General features: G+C 41.1%; 1 non-coding gene across 1 annotated transcript; it reads right to left on the bottom strand.

The window, feature by feature from the left end:
* Positions 1 to 24,339: 24,339 nt before the first annotated feature.
* LOC136877849 (5S ribosomal RNA) lies at positions 24,340 to 24,458 on the bottom strand. Its single transcript, XR_011018616.1, has one exon. It is a non-coding gene; the product is annotated as a 5S ribosomal RNA (ribosomal RNA).
* Between the last annotated feature and the right edge of the window lie 601 nt (positions 24,459 to 25,059).

The raw sequence follows: 25,059 nt of genomic DNA, 5'->3' as shown, positions 1-25,059 counted from the left end.
GTTGGCGCGTATACCCGTATCAAATTACGGGAACTGAACCAAACTATAAATCCTATAAAAATACCATTTGGACGGGTACAATATATATATATATATATATATATATATATATATTGTAGAAGCTGGAAAAAGAACTCATTTCGAATATATGAGAACAACATGTATTATAACTAAATGTTGATACATATTTTATCCCTGACTGATACGAGAAAATATATTTAAGAGTGGCAAGTCATGTATATATATATATAAAATTTTTTTTTAAAGTGACATTGTTAGCGGACAAACATCGCAATATAATTTCCAAGCTAGACACGGCCATCTCGCATGGACCAGATGTACAAATTGTTTTCCTTTCAAGACACTTTCAAGTGCGTGATTATATGAATGAACATTTTGTTGTGTATGAATGATATTTAAATATGTATTTTTAGCCCTGACAGTTGTACAATTCATTTGAATAATTGGGTTAACTGCTTGTACTCATGTGATTAGAATTCTGAATTTTATTGTCAGCGAGTTTAGGCAGGCATTTTAAAGAACGTATATCAAGTGCTATGTTTACATTGAGAAGGCGCAAAGTGGTCTAGCGAAAGTCAAGTTATATGGAAAGAATTTAAGTACTTTGCGATTCTAGTGCAACACCTATAGACTTTAGAGAATCCATGGCCTTCTGGATATTATTATCAGCGAGTTTACGCAGGCATTCTGTAAAACGTATACCAGACGCTGTGTTTACATTTGGAAGGCGAAAAATGTCCTCGCGAAACTCAAGTAGTCTGAACAGTTCTGATGTTAGTGCGATTATAAATGTTAAGCTAAAGTACCGTTCGTTGATTCTCTTAATAAATAGAAAAATTACTGTTTGCTCGGGAAAATTTCCATTAAATATAACTTAAATTGATCGGCATCGATAAAAATAATTTTATTTTGTATGTGAGAGATAAAGTCCGAATAATATGTGAGAGGACCAAAAACACAACTAAGACGTTACTGTGTACTTATTTTCATACATTTTTGCTGTAGGAAGGGTATAGTGAAGATCATTGTATTTTTGAAACTTGATTCGGGAAGTGAGTATCGTGGTGCTGCATCTATAAATTTGCCACAGTTCATCTCAGTGACCCCGAAAACTATGGATCGACACTAATATTAGCCTTTTTCGATGATCTCTATTATTTTGGGTATTATTCTTTTCCACCCCTTCTCACGTCCCATGCCACTGTAGGATGAATAATGTGTATAACGAATAAAGTTAGTGAAATATAAAGTATCCTGATTCAGAAAGTGAGTATCATGGTACTGCATTTATAATGTTGCCACAGTTCCTCTCAGCGACCCCTAAAACTATGGATCGACACTAATATTAGTCTTTTTCGATAATGTAGGTCATTTTGGATAATATTCTCTTCCACTCCTTCTCACGCCCATGCCGCTGGGAGATGAATAATGTATCTGACGAATAAGAGTTAGTGAAATGAGCATTATGAAGCTGTCTGACAGAACATGTCTGATCCTATTCCTGTAAATGAGACAATCTATAAAGTCATTTATCTACGACAACGTAGTGATACGGGTATGGAGATGTGGATCCAGTAACCGTATCTCTCGTGGTGCTACGTCTATAACTTTGTCACAGCTCATCTCAGCGACCCTGAAATCTATGGACCGACTTTAATAATGGTATTTTCCGATAATCTAGAATCCTTTATTTAAAGTTGCTATGCTTACAGTGGTTCACTTCTTCGGCCGACACCTGGAGTCTGGGTACGGAGGTGCCAATATCTCGAAAACGGATGGTTTTAGGGCCTTAAAATGTGGTTTTCGGGTCCTGTACCGAGGTTTATTCCTCGCATCGCGAAGCTTCAAATGAGCTTTGTCTCGTCCTTGTACGACAGATTCGATATTTCGCCTATATTAGCCTACTGTGATGTGCCAATGGGCCTAAATGTTGGGAATAGTAAGGAATTAATATGCCAAACCACTCCCATAACCCTCTCAGGAATAATAAGAACAAAATATGATATTTTCAGCGAAATCGGTCCAGTAGCTTTTGAGTCTATAGAATATGATCAAACAAATATTAATTTTTATATATAAGATTATGAAATCTTAGTCGTCAGGCATGCTGTTATTTAACCACGTATAAGCACAAACGAGAAAGCTGGCCGATTTCTATTCTCAATTACTAATTTTGTCATGCTGTGAGCATCGTAGCCAGTGTAAAACAAGAAGTGTACAGCAATGTTCTGATATATTAATTGATCACTCTACTAAGCACTATTGTAATCAAAGCATTCGATATACCACGTTCATTTAAAACTGCACCAATAACATCTACATCTTATACCTGTTGTATAACTTAAACGTTTTCTTTCACTTGACAAGAAAACTTGTCCAATCTTATCAAAGATTATTCAACATTGCTGAAGGTTAGGTAAGATTTGAAAAGCTTTGACAAGTTTGATAGCATTTTGTTTCAACATGGAGGAAAGGCAAACAACTGTTCTGGTTCTTGGAATAGTAGTTAGATATATTCTTAAAAAGAAGAGAAACGCGCAAAAAACCCTAATTTAAAAGGGGAAAATATTAATGCGGTTATCTTCAACATTTTTTTTCAATGTACTTACTGCCATAATAACATTTGCAGACGGTACGTTGTATTGCATTTAATATCATGAATTGAATAAAAATGATAGCAATGACAACGGTAATTCACATTTTATTACATGAAAATATATCATAAATTCCATAATAATAATAATAATAATAATAATAATAATAATAATAATAATAATAATAATAATAATAATAATTAAAAAAAAATAATAATAATAATACGCGAAGATCGACATAAATCGATAATTGCTGACAGTGTTTACTTATAGGTTACAGTACGGAAATCAACATAAAAGTTGTCCACTTCCTCGTGATTTATCTTGCAGTCTCCTCGTTTTATTCATTTTATTGTGTTACTCTGTGGAGCCCACTGATTATAGACAGGGATGTGCCTCGTACTTAGCAATTAATACGCACAACACCCTCGGTCCTGAAGACGAAGCCATTCTTGTTGTTTTGATTCCCAGCAATCCCAGCATGACTAGCGGCCTCGCGCGCACCGTTAATACCTGAATTCCATTGCTCAATTCTGTCACAGACTTGTCAATTCTTTGATCGATTAGAACATGTTGTGATTCACTTACAAGACATTTGAAGACTTCTCAAGAATTTTCAAGTAATTACTGGAAGCGATTTGACAAGTAAACTTCTGAAGGACTAAAAATACTTGTGAAAGTCTTACGAAGTCTTTAATTTGACAAAAAATTGATCGTGTAAAACACGCTTTACGATTGTAAATATTATTTTACGCCAGTGTGACTATCACCATTAAGTTCCTGATGTCGTAATTGCTCATCCAACCTCAAGTTTTATTACCGTTGATTAGGTCCAGTCTATTCAGTTCTCTTGTGAGTAAATTTTCTACTTTGATTACCACAATTTACCGAAGGTGTAATATGGATACGACCTTAAAATTTAATTATTACACGCCGTCTCTTCTTCACGCAATCCCGCTATAAATGCCGGGGGCTAGAGGTCCATGTATTACGGCGCTAGCTGTTACAGCGATGCAGTCGTGGTAGTGAAGATGTGGTAGTGAAGGTGGAGTAATTAGAGTGGGGTAATTAGATCCCAGCTTGTAACTTATTTCCGTAGCGATAGTAATTAAGAAGGCCTTTGCTGGCAAGATGAAGTGTTTACAGTGCACTATGTCTTCTGGTATGGGCTAGAATAAAATTGTTACTTTCATTGACCTGTCTCAGTCTTACACTTGTCTTTGACAATATGAAAGTGGCTGAGGTAGGAGTGACGCTAGTAATGCCATTCCTTATGCAGCCAGTCCCTGCTATGAATGGTGTGCGCTCATAGGGTTGGTTGGTGCACGCATTTCAGTGGGCTTGGCAGACTGATGTGCAATAGCAACTTCTGGCTCAGTGAGGAAAGCAACGGGAAACTACCTCACTCCTCATTTCCCTAGTACGCCTCTTCAGTGACACCTAGGCCATCTATGGCAGCTAATGGTGAACCTGTTGAGGATCCAACCAGCCTTCGGGCTGAATACCCAACATACATACACAGTTATTAAGAGTGCCTAGTCGAAATCGGAGGGGTAGATTCTGTGTGCACGCAGCATACCGCGGCTACTGATTGATTTAAGGTATTAACGTCTAATCAGGCACTTTTGTCTGTTTCTGTTGCAAATACAGCTTAACTATGACCCATGAGGTGATAATTGCTCAGTAGCGTAGCTGGGATTGGCCGATGGGGGAGGGAGGTTATAGTTACAAAATTATGATAGAACATAATGAACGTGCTAGTGAGTGTATGATGCGTACATGCAAGACTTGTCATTATAAGGACACTGATACAAGTGAATTATGTTGATATTCAGATTGCAGTACAGGACAAATCTTACCTTAAAATACAGAACAAGAACAATATGATCAAGGTCAACAGTTTTACATCGAATGGTATTCTGTTTAAAATCCAAAAATCCAATTTTCGAGGCTTCTTAGAAAATAGGTTCAGCAGATCTGCTGATTTTACAATTATGTATCCGTGAATGTTTATTTAGTTTATTGCTTATTGTCACTCTCTGTTTATTTTATTTATATAGAAATCCCATGGAAGTGTTCTGACAGTCGAGGAATAGCGTCGTCATTCGTATTTCCATTTCCACAAATTTCCAGGCCGTGATATTTGACGTCACCAAGGTCTACGTTTATTAGCAATCTTACTACTGAATATCAATTTGCAGGAGTTTATGATTTTCTCCCTTAATGACACCACTCAGTCAAACAAGTTTACGGAAGTTGAGAGAAAGTAGAACCTCAGTTGTATTATTAATCCGTTCCATCATCTGGGTATTCTGCACCACTGATCCTCAGGGTGCGCAGCGTACGCCTATGACACCATATTTTTTAAGGCTGGAGCTTCATAGAGTCACTTTGCTTACAATTCACCCCTCCATTCTACAGTATATATGCCGTAAAATGCAACAATGTGGGATAGGTTACAATTCTTTCGTCCTTTTATACCATGACGCAAGTCGGTTCATGTGTATAACTGAAAGCAATTTTTCATCCAATGTAGGTCAGGTTATGTATTTAGGTTTAATAATATGTAGGACAATATAGCTCATATATTATAGGTTAGGTTACGTTTATTGCTTGTAAATAGCCTTTCACGTGATCAAAGTTATTTAGCAAACTTCTGGTTAAGGTTACATTAGGCCTATGACATACAGATTATCGTCGTCGTTTTCCAAGTTGCTCAGGAGAACCCTCATTTGTTTGTGTGTTAATATAAGTAAGCTCTGAAGTCTTCATGTACCAAGGGTATGTATACTACTCTAGGTGTTTATAGGTATCCTTAGGTTGTGTGTCGCGGTGAAAACTTACTCAAGACAATTCTAGAACAGAAATGAACCAAGGATATCTCAATGCTATTGTAGAATCTTCCTGGTATCTTGTAGTAGTACTATGTTGTAAGAAAGCAAGAGTTGTCTAGAATCATACCCAGTGAATATACGGTATGTATATGAAGAGTGTTGAGAGAGTGCAGATAGAAGTTGGAGGAGTCTTATGGAGTTGTATTGTTGATACTGCTGCGGAAGATCAATCGTAGTTTTTTCTATATGAGAGGAGAAGTAGAGTGTTTTATTGATAGTGTGTCGTTGCTGTTATACCGACATCGCGAAGGGCTACTGTGTAGTTTGTATGTGATCAGTTCAGTGAACGAGTTATAAGTCCAGAGTCCGTTCTTGATGTAGCGAGCTATCGTAGATCCTTCGTACCATATTGATACTGCTTCGGGGATCTATTGTTAGTTATTTAGTATATATTTCGACACTTTATCATAGGGTATTTGTTTTAAGTTTCTTACAATTTGCTTAAGCAACGACAAAGGTAGGCACGGCGACGATGGGATAGGGAAGGAAGGAAGGAATATGTAAGTGCAGTCAGTGATGGTAGGTACCGGTTGTGATATTATTGCGTACTTACATCGCTGCACCTACATCAACCATAAAGACTGTATGATACAGCCAGTATAACCTCCAAGGATGCGACGGACCTACTGCATAGACCTATTGGATGGCCCAAATTTTTCGGGTGTCATTTAAAAGAGTATAATTGAAAAAACAGCAAATACGTAAATAAAAATTACATTTAAAAGAATTCTCTGTAAATGATAAGTAACGGACCTCGTATTCATAAGTAAATTACCGAGCTCGATAGCTGCAGTCGCTTAAGTGCGGCCAGTATCCAGTATTCTGGAGATAGTAGGTTCGAATCCCACTGTCGGCAGCCCTGAATATGGTTTTCCGTGGTTTCCCATTTTCACACCAGGCAAATGCTGGGGCTGTACCTTAATTAAGGCCACGGCCGCTTCCTTCCCATTCCTAGCCCTTACCTATCCCACCGTCGCCATAAGACCTATCTGTGTCGGTGCGACGTAAAACAACTAGCATAAGTAAATTGACAGTAGTATGACCTTTAGGTACAGTTTGTATTTTTAAATTATTGAAGGAATGCACTCTAGATATTGCATCATATGAGTAAATACTGGCTGTGGCAGAGATGCCAACACGATCTAAAGTTTGCTGTCGTACTTTGTTAGTTGTAATGCAAAAACCATGACTAATTGGCAATTGTTGTTTTTCGAACACAAGGGGATCAGAGTCCTATGAACTGTCCTTTCACCAGTAATGAAGTTATATGATTTCATACCTAGACCCTTGTCATATATTTCTTAGAATGTCTTGTGTCCCATTTAGCCGGCCTTTGGAAGTATTTAAATTTCTTCGTAAAACGACAATAATGCTGCCTTTTAATGTGAGGCTGAATGGTGGCAAACCACTTAATTCCATAAATAATAATAATAATAATAATAATAATGTTATTTGCTTTACGTCCCACTAACTACTTTTTAAGGTCTTCGTAGACGCCGACGTGCCGGAATTTAGTCCCGCAGGAGTTCTTTAACGTGCCAGTAAATCTACCGACACGGGGCTGTGGTATTTGAGCACCTTCAAATACCACCGGACTGAGCCAGGATCGAACCTGCCAAGTTGGGGTTAGAAGGCCAGCGCCTTAACCGCCTGAGCCACTCAGCCCGGCCCACTTAATTCCAAACTGTTTACAAATTATATTCGAAATTTAAATATAACCACTGATTTTATCACAGTTTCCATTTCTGAGAGTAAGATGAGCAAATAAAAAAAAACCATTAATGTAACTTGATGATTATATTCCTCTTCCAAAACTTATGAATCAATATCTTCTTCCACTATTATTCTGGATGGTAAATGCATCACGCTGGAGATTTATGAATCATTGTCGTTTATGTGACAGTAATCTCTATTACCAATTTGAAGTGAGAAATCGGAGAATTCTAATTCCTCTGGTTTTGCCCGCAAGTTTTTAAGTAACAGAAATAAATTCTGATCAAAGAAAAGGAAATTTAACATTGTTTTGAAACACTCTCTGTTCGAGTAAATTCCAATCCTAACTGAAAACATTTTATGTCAGACTCTAACACACATACACAACACGGATATGCAACCAACTTTTCGATTCTGGATGCGTAGAAATCACCTCCAGCGCTATGTAACCACCTGGAGACAGCTGCTTTCACGTCCTCATCGTTTCGGAATCGTCGTCCACTGAGATTCTTTTTCATATTACCTAACACGTAATAATCGCATGGCGCTAAGTCTGGACTGTATGGAAGATGTTGTCATACCTACCACTTGAATCACAGCAGCACTTCAGACGTTTGACGGACCGTGTGAGGCGTTGTGTTATCGTACAACAAAATCACACCGGAGCTCAATTTTCCCCGCCACTTTTCTTTAATTGCCTTGCGCAACCGGTTCAACGTTTGACAACACGAAGCCGAGTTGAATGCCGTAATTTTCGGCATAAATTCCACGTGCACCACACCCTTCATGCCAAAGAACACTGTCGCCATCATCTTTCCTGCTGAAGGTTGGACCTTGGCCATCTTCCGTGGTGGTGATGTGGTGTGCACCAATAACATCGATGCTCACTTTGTTTCGGGGGGTGATGATTCACCGCAGAAACTCATTTTCCTACACAGAATACCATTGCAAAAATGTCAGTGACGATTGGAAACAAGATCCCTTGTGAACATCCATGAACATACGTGGGACCCATCTTTGACACAGTTTACGAAATCCAAGGTGCTGGTGAACAATGGGGAGCATACTGCCATACGAAATGTTCTGCATGCTGGCAATTTCCTCAGTGTTATGCTCCGATTCTCTCTAATGATCCCATCCACACGGTCAACATTTGTAACGGTACTGGACGTTGCAGGCCTGCCTTCGCAATATTCGTCCGTTAGATCCGAGCGTCCGACGTCAAATTGCTTACACCACTTTACAATACCTGGGCGAGAAATTGCACGCTCACCATATACAGCACCCCATGATGAATGTCCGTGCATTGAGCCGTTTAGCCCATTGAAATCCGATCGTTGCATGCACCTCCAGTTTGGAGTGAACGTCCAGTTGACGCGCCATTGAGTCTAGTCCTCTCTGCACACACAACACGACGGGATACCACACCAACCTTCCTAAAGACGTGTCAGCAATTATTGCAGCTTTCTCCGCACTGGCAACGGTCACGACACACAGCGTGCTCTCGCGGCGAGCTAGTGTAGCTTACTTTTCGATTCGCCCTCGTGCATATCGAGCTCAGAACTTTTCCGTATACTACAAGCAAACTTTTGGAAATAAAGAATACGAGACAACATTCTTCAACGTTGTAATAACCTATATCAACATAGTCAGAGGAAGTAAATCACAAATAATATTTTAAGTACCGCAGCCAGAACTTTTGTTATGATTTCCGTATATTCTGCATATATGTACAGTATGTATGTCCAACCCTGGACCCGTCTCTCTCAAATACTTTAATATTACGGGGTCGGATATGAAGTGAGATGAATCTTAGTAGCGAGCTTTTACGGCCGGTTGGTCTTCCTGTTACCAAACTCATCAGAGGAGTTAATGAGATGAATGACGTGATATATGATAGGAGCAGAAGCTGCTGCTGCTGCTGGTGGTGGTAGTGATTATTGTTTTAAGAGAAAGTACAACTGGGTATCCATCCCCTGTTAGCACTAATTATAGGGGGAAATTGAAGGGGTACGACGCTTCAAAAATTAATAATGTTATTGGCTTTACGTCCCACTAACTACTTTTACGGCTTTCGGAGAGGCCGAGGTGCCAGAAGTTAGTCACGCAGGATTTCGTTTACCTGCCCGTAAATCTACTGACACGAGGCTGAAGTACTTGAGCACCTCGGAATACCACCGGACTGAGCCAGGATCGAAACTGCCAAGTTGGGGTCAGAAGGCCAGCGCCTCAACCAGCTGAGATCCTCAGCCCGGCGCTTCAAAAATTGAAGGTATTGCCAAAGAAATACAAAGTGATCGTAGTATGGTGGTGGTGATTGTTGTTTTAAGAGGAATTGCATCTGGGCAACCCTCCTCTATTGACACTCATCAGAGGAAGGAAAAATGGAAGGGGTCCGAGACTTCGAAAATTGAAGATATCGGCCAAAGAAAGACAAGGACCACGAAGGTGTGCAAAACCAATACCGTCGGTGTCGGAAGAGAAGAAGAGTTGGCCAAGGGAGGTTCGATAGGATAGATGAAAGTGAAGAGCCTGGTACAACCAACTGGAAACTTTTCCAGGACTCAGCTAAGGGCCCCATGTTCGGCCACCGACGCTCACAAGGTAAGATCCCCTGGAGCATCTTTTGTCACAACATGCGAAATGTAAGGGATACAGTGTGTGTTATTCTACCGCCCCATACACACAGGGGGAAATGATAGTAGAAAGGGAGAGGATGAAACCCGCTGCCGGCACGTAGCCTACTCTTGTCAAATAGCACCAAGGACAACAATTTCCGCGTAACTTCACATATATTTGTAATTGTTTCGACTGTTGGAAACTAATATCACGTTGATGGTTGTTAGTATTAAATAAGAACAGAAACAGCACGAAATGAACAATTAATGTAACCTACGCTTCTTCTTAGGAACATCTGTCTGCAATTTCTACAGAATTGGTGTACGTACTTCATGTTTTATATTGATTGCAGGTTCAAACCCGGCAGAAAGTTTCGGATTTTTGAAAGGTTAAAAACGTAGATTCGGCATCCATGACGTAGTCTACTATATCGGAATACAAGAAGTCTCGATTGACATTTAGTGTAAGGCAGTGTCGTGCACTGAACCCCATCTACCCCAGCGCTGCTGGGGTAAAGAACTTTGTATTAACATTTTCTCATTATTCCTTAGAACGCTTTTTATAATGTTTAAACAACTGTGAACATCTAAGCCAAGCCAAGTACAGCTGTTTCAACAATCCGCTCGCATAACCGCAGTTCAACTTATCCAGCTCGCTGGGTTTCCTTGCCGGCGCGATAGAGCTACCCCCTGCGGAATTTAAGGTCGCTTGGGTGACGCAAGCACTTGAAGCTTCCTCGAGGCGGAGCTGTGCCCCTCCCCCAAAAGCAATTTACGGCGACAGACCAATTAACATAGCTGAGGGGTGTTAGTTTTAATACTTGACACTCGAAGTCTTCAGCGCCACACACTAGAGGCTGCAAGAAAAATATCAACATCTAAACAGTATAGCCACTTGCGCATCGTCTTGCTAATAAAATTAGAGCCAGTATATGAAATCAATCGTAATATTGAAGAAAATATTTTAGTTTTGGGTTTCGGCATATATACAGTTTTTGTTTTTCGAGCAATTCATTGATAAACGTGTAGAGTATATGTTCCGATAACCGCAGAAAAATATTTAGGTTGCCCAGCATGAACACAGAGTTAAGCGCGAATGGTTGTCTGTGATGGTGGTACATAGTGAATTTTTGTAGTGTTCCTCTTGGATTATAGGTGAAGCTCTTGCGATTTCTGTGGCATTCTTCTTGAATATAACGTATGTTATACGTCGTGACATATATTTTCGTTTGTCGTTCATGCGCGTACACTCAGTACGCGAGTGAAACTATAGAACTTTCAATATTACTATCACTATCAGCCATATTCAATCGTTTTTGCGATGTGGCCTCTTTAAGTCCGAAGCAAGGTAGGTTTTCATGAGGTCTCTCCATCTGGGACGGTCTTGACCGATGTTCTGCCAATTGATCCCAGTAATCTACCGGATGTCTTTATCCCATCTGTCCGGTGGGCTTCCCCTTGGTCTGAGATGATCTTTCGGACACCACTCAAGCACAAGCTTTGTCCACCTACCATCAGTTCTCCGAGCAACATGGCCTGCCCACTGCCATTTTAGGGTAAACACCCTTTCTAAAATGTCATTGACCTTTGTGACTGACCTGATGTATTCTGCTGTCTTCCTGTCTTTCTTCGTCAAGCCTAGCATGAACCGTTCCATAGCTCTTTGGGTTGTTCTGAGTTTTTGCTTAACAAACTCGCTCAATGTCCAGGTTTCACAACCGTAAGTCAGTACGGGGAGAACACTCTGGTCAAAGACTATCTTCTTTAGGTGGGGTGGCATGTTGAATTTGAAGATTGAAGAATTTCTTCCGTAGGTTTGCCATCCTAGTTTGATACGTCGGAAGATTTCCGTTCTTAAGTCCCCTTTCATGTTTACAAGTTGCCCAAGATAGACAAATTCATTGACCTGTTGTAATGTGGTGTTTCCCACATGCAGCTTTCCTGCTGGGGCCCATTTGTTGAGCATTACTTTGGTTTTAGAAAAGTTCATGAATAGTCCCACTTTTTGACAGGCTGAGACAAGATCTTGTATTAGAGTTTGTAGTTCATCGATGTCGTTGGCCAAAAGTGTAATGTCGTCTGCAAACCTTAAATTGTTCAGCCTTTTCCCATTGATTTTGATTCCTGTGCTTTGCCAGTTGATTTTTGACATGGCCATTTCTAATACTGCTGAGAACAGCTTGAGAGATATGGGGTCGCCTTGCTTAACACCTCTTTGAATGGGAAAATCCGTGGTTGGCACATTGATGTTCACGAAGGCTGAAGAGGTTTCGTAGATATGCTGGAGAACTCTTATGTAGGCAGCATCGACGCCGTGTTCAGCTAAGGCTTGCATAACAGCAGCGTGGCTCACCGAGTCAAAAGCCTTTTCAAAGTCCACAAAGGCAAGACAGAGCGGCATTTGATATTCATTACTTCTGCTGATAACTTCACGAAGGGTGAGTATGTGGTCGATTGTTCCAAAACCTCGGCAGAAACCTGCTTGTTCAATTGGTTGGGCAAAACCAAGCGTTGAACTGATTCTATTTGTCAGTACCTTGGTGAAAACCTTGTAAAGGACAGAAAGCAAGCTAATAGGACGATAGTTACTGATGTCATGTATGTTCCCTTTTTTGTGCAGGAGAATTATCATTGCTCTGTTCCAAGATGGAGGGATGAATGCATTGTGTAGACAAGACGTGAATATTTTTGCCAAGTGGCTTAAAGTTTCATCACCAGCAAGTTTGAGAACGCTAACTGAAAGGTTATCGCTACCTGCGACTGATTCTTTTTTCATAGTGTTTATAGCATGTCTGATCTCAGATGGGAGAACTTCCGGGACTTGGGAAATGTTGGATAAGTCAGGCAAGGACAGGTTATCATCAGCCTTCTCGTACAACTTGCTGTAAAAGTTCCTGATGAACTCAAGAAGTTCTTCCCTATCAGTAATTTTTTTTTTGCTAGGGGCTTTACGTCGCACCGAGACAGATAGGTCTTATGGCGACATCAGTAATTCGTCCGCTGTCCCCATCTAATGTAATTAATTGCTTCTTCCCGATCTGTAGCTTCCTTTTAGCAGACTTCAAACTTGTTTTTTCAGATAAGAAAGCTCTTAGAGTATCTTCGTTGAATTTCTTTAAGTCGGCTTTAATTCTCTTTCTTATGGTTTTGCACAGCTCAGAGTACTGTATTTTGTCACAGTCAGACTGAATTTTCATTTCTCTCCTCCTCTTTAACAGGTTCCTGGTATCGTCACTGAGTTTCTTATCACGAGTGTTATTCTTTTTCAACCCTCCAATTACTTCAGCCGTATCCATTAGCATTTTTGCCAGATTTTCACCAGTTGTTTCATGTAGGCTTTGTTGAAGGGCTTGATGAAATTTCTCTTTATTTTCTTCTAGATGTTTAAGATTTATTTGTTTCTTTTTCTCCCGCACTAGTTTAAGTCGATGTTCCCTAATGTTTAACTCGGCTCTAGCCCTTACTAGTCGGTGGTCACTACCAGTATTGAATCTGTTGAGGACTGATACATCTTTAATAATTTGAGGAATGTTAGAGAGAACAAAATCGATCTCATTGGTGAATTCAAAACTGGGACTTCTCCATGTCCATTTACGCCCTGGGTGTTTCTTAAAGAATGTGTTCATTATACGCATGTTGGTGTACTCGGCAAACTGGACCAATCTCTCCACTCTCTCATTTCTCTCGTCGATCCCATAGTTTCCAATAACAGTTTCACCAGTCTTACAGGTTCCAACCTTCGCATTGAAGTCACCCATTACTATTTGAAAGTGGCAGCCACTCCCCTTCTCACAGGTTTCATGTAGACTCTCATAAAAGAATTATAACTCCTCGTCTGAATGGCTTGATGTGGGCGCATATACTTGCACAATGTGCATTTCGTATCTCTTAGAGAGTTTTAGAACTAATCGCGCAATTCTACCTGAAGTACCTTCAAATACAGAGACCTTGTTTACGAGATGTCGGTTGATTAGGAATCCTACTCTATTAAGCCCTCCTTCTGGTTCACCACAGTAATAGAATAAATTACCAGAATTCAGAATTTACGGCGTACTTCAGATAGACCGATTACGCTCCACTTGATCTTTCCAAATTAATCTTCCAGCTCTTCTAATCTGTCATTGCTTAATAGAGAACGACAGTTGTACGTGCAGAGCTGGTAGGTTTGGATTTTTACATTACCGACGGTAAAATACCAGTTCAATTTTGCTGATTAGTTTGGATTAGGCTTTATAAGTAAAAAAACAAATAGTTAGTCCCAGTGTATTTTTGTGAAAACCATGACTGTACTATCACAAAGCGTCACCGGATGGATAAAGCTGTAAGTACATTGTTCAAAATCTGCTACAGATGAAGTTATGATGGTGTCGTTACTGCCGTGAATATCAATTTGGAAGTACGTGCGAGCGTGTGGTTGAAAATTTTCTTTTTGAAATATATTTCTCAGGTAGACCTTTCCACGAAAAATGCAGCGTTATAAAATGGTAATGTTGACTTTAAAGAGTGTAGTGGGGCTACGATTGTTTATATTTAAAAAGTCAGCTGGGGTAATGAATTAGTTCACCGCACGCCACTGGTAAGATAATAGTTCGTTGCGGTGCAGTCAGCTAGTTGCTGGTCTCTTGTTCCCAGCTTGGCACGTTCGATCCTGGCAGAGGAGACTTTATTTGAACGATCTGAAATGCGACACCTGTATGTCGTTGGCTTCCAGTATATCAGACAGCTTGCCCTTAACAATTAGAACGGACGTTAAATTCATAAAGTTATTAATGAGATAAAATACCTAATAATACTGTGTAACGCATCTTCAATAGTTACTGGCGTCGGTGTTTTGATCAATGGGAGTCAATATCCGAGAAATGCCTCCCACCTCAACCAATGGTTTCAAACATCCTATTTATTGTGGGTCTCCTTTGTTTCAGTTTGCGATGGATAAGGGAGACAGGTCTATGGTCTCGTGAATGGTCGCGATGGGCTACAGTCAAACCACATTGCACCAGCAGCCAGTCCGACTTTGTATCTGTTGGTGTGCAGGAGGTCTATCCAGTCCTGGTGGTGTTCTTCATTGGAGTGCTAACTTCCATCATCATCATGTCGTTAGAAATATTGGTACAACGACGAGGCAGACAAATCACCATCAAGATTCCATGCTTCAAATAACGAGCAATATATCCACGTCCATTCTCATTCTACAAAGAAGGAATGGGATAAAAACACAGAAAGCACAAGTGTTAACGCGTAGAACTAAAAGATGTTCATGGCACTTATTACAGATTGTCGAGTTTATTATTCACATACTTAGATAAATATAGATATATAGATATACTGGCTGATGTACCCGTGCTTCGCTGCGGAATTTTATACACTGACTGACAGAGCAAATGCAACACCAAGGAGGAGTGGTTCGAAAGGGATGAAAGTTGGGGAAAAAACAGAGACGGCACGGACGAATAATTGATGTTTATTTCAAACCGATATGCAGGTTACACAATGCGCACGGCATCGACTCAGTAGGATGTAGGACCACCGCGAGCGGCGATGCACGCAGAAACACGTCGAGGTACAGAGTCAATAAGAGTGCGGATGGTGTCCTGAGGGATGGTTCTCCATTCTCTGTCAACCATTTGCCACAGTTGGTCGTCCGTACGAGGCTGGGGCAGAGTTTGCAAACGGCGTCCAATGAGATCCCACACGTGTTCGATTGGTGAGAGATCCGGAGAGTACGCTGGCGACGGAAGCATCTGTACACCTCGTAGAGCCTGTTGGGAGATGCGAGCAGTGTGTGGGCGGGCATTATCCTGCTGAAACAGAGCATTGGGCAGCCCCTGAAGGTACGGGAGTGCCACCGGCCGCAGCACATGCTGCACGTAGCGGTGGGCATTTAACGTGCCTTGAATACGCACTAGAGGTGACGTGGAATCATACGCAATAGCGCCCCAAACCATGATGCCGCGTTGTCTAGCGGTGGGGCGCTCCACAGTTACGGCCGATTTTGACCTTTCTCCACGCCGACGCCACACGCGTCTGCGGTGACTATCACTGACAGAACAGAAGCGTGACTCATCGGAGAACACGACGTTCCGCCATTCCCTCATCCAAGTCGCTCTAGCCCGGCACCATGCCAGGCGTGCACGTCTATGCTGTTGAGTCAATGGTAGTCTTCTGAGCGGACGCCGGGAGTGCAGGCCTCCTTCAACCAATCGACGGGAAATTGTTCTGGTCGATATTGGAACAGCCAGGGTGTCTTGCACATGCTGAAGAATGGCGGTTGACGTGGCGTGCGGGGCTGCCACCGCTTGGCGGCGGATGCGCCGATCCTCGCGTGTTGACGTCACTCGGGCTGCGCCTGGACCCCTCGCACGTCCCACATGTCCCTGCGCCAACCATCTTCGCCACAGGCGCTGCACCGTGGACACATCCCTATGGGTATCGGCTGCGATTTGACGAAGCGACCAACCTGCCCTTCTCAGCCCGATCACCATACCCCTCGTAAAGTCGTCTGTCTGCTGGAAATGCCTCCGTTGACGGCGGCCTGGCATTCTTAGCTATACACGTGTCCTGTGGCACACGACAACACGTTCTACAATGACTGTCGGCTGAGAAATCACGGTACGAAGTGGGCCATTCGCCAACGCCGTGTCCCATTTATCGTTCGCTACGTGCGCAGCACAGCGGCGCATTTCACATCATGAGCATACCTCAGTGACGTCAGTCTACCCTGCAATTGGCATAAAGTTCTGACCACTCCTTCTTGGTGTTGCATTTGCTCTGTCAGTCAGTGTATTTTGTGTACAGAATTCTGGGTTAGGTAAGGTACGCGTTGTGACCAAGATTGTATTAAATTGCATAGCTCTTAACGTTACCCTAGAAATGCGACGGGGAAGTCACAATCACTCTCCACCTGCAATTTTAAATCCTCAGAAAGACTGACTTAGTGGTTTTCCCAACTGTAATGAACATACATCATTACAATGACGTCAATAGGAATGGTGCAATTAAATGCAATGCCTTCATGTGAAATACTCGATCAAATGAAAAACCACACGTTTTCTCACGTTTAACGAACAGGACTACGCTGCCGATCTAACAGTCCAAAGTTCCATAGCTGGAATGATCAAAGCCGCACACAGCCGTGATCCGTGAACACTCTTGGTCTTTTCTCGGCGGGGAGGGGTCGATTAGTGGAGACTGCTAGGGCAAAAGCTATGTCATTTTACTAATCTGATTCCTAGGAGTACCCGATGAGTCGGAAAATCTTAATTCACTACACTGGCGGTGGAAAATCTATCTGACTTGGAGGCAAAATTTTCCTCCCTGCCAGAGAAGATACCCCCTCTTCACTGCTAATTTGGAATAAAATGAATATAATATTTAATAAAAGTGAAGAAGAAGAAGAAGAAGAATCTTTTCTTAAGAAACGCCTCTTTTCAGGGTTGAATTTTGAGTTATTTAGTGAATTGTGGTGCTATAGTTTGGAATAGGCGTAAATTGTTATTCTAGACCAGGCCATACTACTACTAAGTAAGCTTCTGCCTTAAGTGTGCACACTGCTCATGCAAAACAGCGCGTCAGAGTAGGGATCAAATAGCTCGAATACTACGATGACCAATGTGTTCCGTACCAACAGTATCAGAAAATGTATGAACCAGAGGAATGGCATGCTAAAGAATAAAGTTTTCTAACTCCCCAGCCATTTCCCGCAATATTGTCAGACTGTTATACTCGGTACGCAGCAGTAGTCCCATCTATCGGAGTTGAGAGGCAGCATAAGAGACAAAGAACATCACAACAAACTATGGTCAAAGTAATGTTATTGTTGATCAATATTATGCGCTTTCGATATTGTAGGCCTTCACATTTAGTTTTCTTCCGACTCTGAAATACCACTCTTACCATAATCGGTACGGTAGAACTGAATAAAATATAAATGATCAGAAATCGCATTCTCTATAACTTTTGTTATGTAATACTTTTCGATACAGACGTATTTAAAAATTACATTTTAAGGGCCTTCCCCTAAACTACAATTTCATCCAGGGTGAATACATTTATATAGCTTAGACTGTTGTTTCTTATTCCCCGACTCTATATACCGATTTTCATTAAACTCTCTTAACCAATTTTCTGTGACTGAGGTACGAGTGATGCTAGTAATACCATTCCTTATGCAGCCAGTCCCTGTTATGAATGGTGTGAAAATATCGCTCATAGGGTCGGTTGGTGCCTGCATTTCAGTGGGCTTGGCATACTGATATGTAATAGCAACTGCTGACTCGGTGAGGAAAGCAACGGGAAACTACCTCACTACTCATTTCCCTAGTACGCCTCTTCAGTGACGCCTAGGCTATATATGACAGCTGTTGGCGGAGCTGCAGAGGATCAAACCAGCCTTCGGGCTGAATACCCAACATACAACGTAACCAATTTTCTCGTGGCTCGGCGTTGATATGCACTTAGCAACACAATTACAAATTCATGAATATCTGTGTTATCACAGCAGGTACGGTGAAAATGCATAAGACATAAATGGTCGGAAATTTAATTCTATATAACTTTAGTTATGTGGTATTTATCGATAGGACCACTAATAATATAAATATTTGAGAATTAAATTTAGGCCTTCCCCTAAACTACCATTTCACTCAGGGTGAATAAAATTATTCACAGCCTAGATTATAGTAGCTCATTCTTCGACTATGCATACCAATTTTCATTGAGATAGGACCACTCATAGGCCTAATTTAAATATTTAAGAATTAAATATTTGACCTTCCCCTAAACTACCATTTTACTCAATGTGAATAAAATTATTTATAACCTATATTGTAGGTACTTATTTTCCGACTTTTCATACCAATTTTCATTAATATATGGCCACTGATAATATACATATTTGAAAATTAAATTTTAGGCCTTCCCCTAAACTACCATTTCTGTCAGCTGCCTCTGTGGATCCGTGGTAGAGTGTCGGCCTCCGGATCCCAAGATAGTGGGTTCAAACCCGGCAGAGGTAGTCGGATTTCTGAAGGGCGGAAAAAAGTCCATTCGACACTCCATGTCGATGTCGGCATGTAAAAGATCTCTGGTGATACATTTGGTATTTACTCGACAAAATTAATTCAATCTCAGCCATAGACGCCCAAGAGAGATCCGGTTTACTCTAGGTCCGCTAGATGGCAGACAGAGTAAACCGGAACGTCGAAACTGACGAGCAGACAGCCAGATGGCGTCAAATCGAAATGTCTGCAAACGGTAGTTGAGGCCATACGATTATTATTATACCATTTCTGTCAGCGTAAATAAAATTATTTATAGCCTATATTGTAGCGACATATTCCCGACTTTACATACCGATTTTCATTAAATTCTCTTTAGCCGTTTTCTAGTGATGCGTGTACATAGATACGTACTGACAGACAGATAGACAGACAGACAGACAGACATTTCGGAAAACTAAAAAGTACATTTCCTAGTTACTGTGGATACGGCCGATACAGAAATAACATTCTTTTTAAATTCTAAGCAATGTGCAGACAAAACTCTTACTTTATACGTAGATGACGTTAAAGGAAAAGAGGAATAAAATGGTAGACAGTTCAAAATATTATGTTGTGAATAAGTGCAAAATTTGTTTTTCTTGAGCAAAATGTCGTAATATACGAACTTTAAATGGCAACAAAATGATCAAAAATGCACTCGTGAGGATGGAGCAGGTTGTCCGAATTCCAAAACGTTCATAAGTCGAGTATCCTAAGGCTTATCGGGAGCGTCTCAAAGATAAGGTGACCTTGCATCTGAGGCGAGTTCTGCGTCAGTGCTTACCTTATTAGTTAGAGATTTCATTATTCCTGTCAAAATGAAGTTATACGCTCGACTAAGCTTAACGAAAACGCGCCACAATGTAAATTATATACCTATCTAATCACCAACTACTCTGAGCGGTACAGATTTATATTTAAACTAGCGAATGTACCCGTGCTTCGCTACGGTATTCTACATTGTATTCGAATATCGAAGTAAATAGTGTACATGCAGTAAATAAGATTGTTTTAAAATTGCATGTCTCTTAGCGTTATCCGAGAAAGAGCATGGGGAGTTCCCCGTACGTTGTTTCCAATGTAAAGTGTTTGTTACGGATTTGTGATATAGCGGCAGACTCACTTGCCTACTGCCATTCACAATCGAGTTGGGATGATTACGTAATAATTGCAGGCCCCATTGCCTACTACGCGGACAAAATCGATTTGGGGAGTTTTCGTTAATATGGCAGCCCCCTTCCTACTTCCAGACAGATTTCAGTTGAGGAGTTTTTATTATAATGGCAGGTAATTACCCTACTATCACTCGAAATTGAGTTGTGCCAGGCCCATTTTCCTACTGCCAGCCAGCTTACTGCCAGTCACACCAAGTTGGTGAGTTTCCATCAAAATAGCAGGCCACTATGCCTAATGCCAATCACATTTTAGATGAGGACATTTCTTTATAATGATAGGCACCCTTGCCTACTGCCAAACACAATCGGGTAGGGGAGTTTTAAACAAAACTGCATGCTCACTTGCCTTCTGCAAGTCAAATCGAGAAGGGAACTATTCATTATAATTGTAGGCTTTCCTTACTAATGACAGTTACACAGGAGTTGGAGAAGGAACCCTTTCCTACTGCCAGTCAAAGTCGGTGTGGGGAGTACTTATTACAATAGCAGACCCACCCTTTCTCGATCGCTAAAAATCGACATCAGTGAATATATATAGATCGACATACGAAAGTATATGCGTATTTACAATATTGAAGACCTTCATTTACAGATTAACTGCTACTAAACGTACGTCATATCGACAAAGGATTATACCATAAGACACGCCGGATTTAGTGGCCTAAATGGCTGGTCCTATGATATGTCATCTATTCTTGGGTCAGATTGAATTAGAAACGTGGAACAGGGTAAAGGTTTTGTAAGATTATCTCACATTACATTACTTTTCGGATACATACATAGCATTTGGCTCACAGATGGCTACTGGGTGGGCCAATTTTCGTGAAGAGTTTAATGATTCTGTATTTCATATAAGTAATTGAAAGTATGAATTATGCATGTGAAAATTCCAAATTGACTTAACATCGATTAAAGAGAAAAATCAAACGTAAAAGGGATACAGATACGGCAAAAAGTCATAAGACCACGGTTGTAGATCATTCCAAATTGAACGGAGATTGTGCAATCCGTTATAGGATAGGAATTTCCGAAGGTCTGCACCATCATTAAAATTGCCTGCGTATTTCGATATTCTTCGGGGATTCAAAGTGAAAAATTTAATGATCTAGGAAGTTTTCCGTTCGTTACAGGCTTAAACGTATAATTTTGTCAAATTTCAATTATCTTCTTTTTCTTCTGGCAGATTATGGCGCAATTTGGATTTTGGGCGAGGCGGGTAAAAATTAGTACTTTCAGGAAACTAAACCAAAAATTATGGAGATGGTCATTATTACCCCTTAAACGGAAAGCTGTACGAAAATTTCGCCAAAATAGTCAGTGTAGAGGCACACAGTCGTTACGATTTGATTTATATAGATAAGGAATCTGCTCCATGTAAAACACCTTTTGGGCTATGTCCGCTGGACTTAACCTGCAAAAGTGACCATTCAAGATATCTCCCTTAGTAATCCTCCTGACGAAAGAATGCACATGAAAAAAAGGTTTAGAGGTGGAATTCCATCACGTTTGGTCGATTTCCAGTCAGGTTGGTCTTGTTCTGTATATGTTGTGGAAGAGTAAAATCACCATTTCGGTTCCCTATAAACCGCCAGTCCATTCCGGAACATGAAATGTTATTTACGTTTAAAACCTACTTTTGGACAGGTGGATGCTAAATATAAATTTTGGTTCGAATGTCTTCAGTAGTTTTCAAATTGTAAGGAGTACGCTTTACACGCACCCGCTCGGGAGTTAAGTCCGATGGGACTTGTACAGAAAAACGGTCCGTTAATGATATCTCCCTTATTAATCCTCGTATCGAAATGATGCACATGAGAAAAAAGGTTTAGAAATTATTATCTACCAAGGTAGGTAGATTTCCATTAAGTTTGGTTGTGTATATTTTGTGGAAGTGCAAAATCACTGTTTCGGTTTCGTATAAACCCCCAGTCAGTTCAGGGATTTAGAAACAATATTTGCCCAAAACCTATCAAGGACAGGTGTATTCTAAATATGAGTCTTGGTGGAAATACATCCAGTAGTTTGTAGCACTCGCGTACATACGGCGTAATTAAGGAAGAAATAATACAGTTTAGAAAGTTGAAAGTAATGGAAAATGGATTATAACTGCGGACAGCCGGATAACGACAAATATGTAAATGCCAAGTGAATGTATTGGAAAATCAAATGCCCCTCAATAAATTATGCTAGTGTGAGTAATGGATATAATAAAGCGGTAACAGAGGAGAAATTTAGGTCAGTGATTCTTAGGTAAACAAATAATAAGAAGATGACTAATGGTGTTATTACTTAATCTATTCGAGGGCGGTTATAATATCCAACGATATTCCGCCAATATCCCGCAGATAGGCCGATTGACGCCTCTTTTGCCTTCTACCCAAGGAACAACCACGAATTTAAAAGCATGATGAGGAAAATGGCAATACGTTACTTCCCTGCTGGCATGCAGTCAGAGACGTTGCCATGGTAACCTGTAGTTTCGTTGTCGGTCTGTCGGTCACTCAATGCAGAGCATGATACCAGCGGAAAATTGTAAATTTCTCCGTCATGTGAAAAGTAAGGTAAATTATGAACATAACGAAAGTTGTTTATAATGAAGAGACGTTTCACGTACGGTAAACGAAGTTTACAGAAAATCAATAGTATAAGAGAAAATGGAGGAAACCCTTTCTGGTTTTCCTATAAACCACCCGTCTATTCGACGATTGTAAAATAATATGCATATAGAAACCTTCCCCGAGATGAGTATTCTCTAAATATGAAGTTTGGTTGAGATCTATCCAGCCGTTTCGAAGTGATGGTGGAAAAACCATTCAGGTTTTCCTATAAACCCCCGTCTATTGAAAGATTTTAAAATGATATGCATATCGAAACCTTCCCCGGGATGAGTATACTCTAAATATGAAGTTTGGTTGAGATCTATCCAGCCGTTTCGAAGTGATGGTGGAAAAACCATTCTGGTTTTCCTATAAACCCCCGGTCTATTCAAATATTTTAAAATAATATGCATATCAAAACCTTCCCCGAGATGAGTATACTCTAGATATGAAGTTTAGTTGAGATCTATCCAGCCGTTTCAACGTGATGGTGGAAAAACCATTCTGGTTTTCCTATAAACCCCCCGAGTATTGAAAGATTTTAAAATGATATGCATATCGAAACCATCCCCGGGATGAGTTTACTCTAAATATGAAGTTTGGTTGAGATCTATCCAGCCGTTTCGACGTGATGGTGGAACAGACAAACAAACAGACAGACAAACAGACAAACAGACAAACAGACAAACAAACAGACACGAAACGTAAAAACCACCGATTCGGTCTTGAGTTGACCTAAAACGGATAAATATCTGAAAAATTGGCAAAACAAAAGAAATTACAGACAGCGGACCCCCTACAATTTTATTTATATAGATTTCTTTTGTAATATTGACGTCTATCTCTTACCCATGTATGTTACTTCTTATACAAGTGACCATCGTTTATCGATAATCTTGAATATGTGGACATTTATCAAGTAGAGTATATCTATTTATCTTCTAAAAATAAATGTAAAAGTATACTTTGTCACAAGGCAGCCTCTGCATGAGAGGAAGTATTTCATAAAATAAAATAAATAATCATTTATAATTAATTATGATTTATCCGTTTTTCCCCGGACTCAGCGAGGAACCTCGCCTCTACCACCTCAAGGACAATGTCCTGGAGCGTGAGATATTTGGTCTGATATACAACTGGATGAGGAGGACCAGTACTTCACCAAGGCGGCCTCACCTGCTATGCTGAACAAGTGCCTTGTGGGAGATCGGAAGATTGTAAGGGATAGGAAAGGAAGTAACCGTGGCCGTGGCCTGAAGTTAGGCACCATCCCGGCATTTGCCTGGAGAAGAAGTGGGAAATCACGGAAAACCACTTCGAGGATGGCAGAGCCGAGAATCGAAGCCGGGCCTTCGTGGGGGTGTTGGAGGGGTGTAACTAATCACACTAACCTCTACACCAAAAGGGTGGACTTTCTTAATGAATAAAATGTTAAACCAAACCCCAGCAGATTGTAAGGTGTCGTGAGGTCAGCACGGCGATTCCTCTCGGCCCATATTCTTGGCTTTCTAGACCGGGGCTGCTATGTCACCGTCAGATAGCTCCTCAATTCTAATCACGTAGGCTGAGTGGACCTTGAACCATCCCTCAGTTCCAGGTAAGAAACCTTGCTGCGAATCGATCCCGGGGCCTCCGGGTAACAGGCAGTCACTCTACCCCTACACCACGGGGCTGGCGAAAAGGGAAGTGAGCCAACGGCACGTGGTGTTCCCAAGCGGTCGCCCATCCAAGTACTGACCACGCCCAATGTGGCTTAACTACGACAATCGGACGAGAACCGGTGTATTCAACATGGTATGGCCGTTGGCGAGTAAAGTGTTCGTAATAAAATTTCAGACCCATATGACTAGGCACCTTATTATTATTAGGCAACGTACAGTATATCACGCGGTACATATTCAGAATCCGAACTTGCAGCCGTGAAGCCGACACAGCTCAATTCATAGATATATTTACTTATCGTTAACAGGTTACTCCCTCTTCTTTATCTGTTTACACTCCAGGGTCGATTTTACCCTCGGACTCTGCGAGGGATTCTACCTCTCACATGGCAAGGTCTGTGTTCTGGAGCTTTAGACTTCGGATCGGGGATACAACTGCGGTGTAGGACCAATACCTCTCCCAGGCGGCTTCACATGCTATGCTGAACAGGGCCCTTATGCGGGAATGGGAATATTGGAAGAGAGAGAGAGAGGGAAGAGGGAAGGAAGCATCCGTGGCCTTAAGTTACGTACCATCCCGGCATTTACCTTGAGGACAACTGGGCAACCACGGAAAACCACTTCGAGGATGGCTGAGGTGGGAATGGAACACCCTCTACTCAGTCGACCTCCCGAGGTTGAGTGGACCCCATTCCAGGCTTCGTACCACTTTTAAAATTTCATGGCAGAGCCGGGAACCGAACCATGG

This window comes from Anabrus simplex, chromosome 7 (genome assembly GCF_040414725.1).
Source record: "Anabrus simplex isolate iqAnaSimp1 chromosome 7, ASM4041472v1, whole genome shotgun sequence".
Taxonomy (NCBI): Eukaryota; Metazoa; Arthropoda; class Insecta; order Orthoptera; family Tettigoniidae; genus Anabrus; species Anabrus simplex.
Note: the sequence above shows the minus strand (reverse complement) of the source record. Positions and strands in the feature narration are given on the sequence as shown.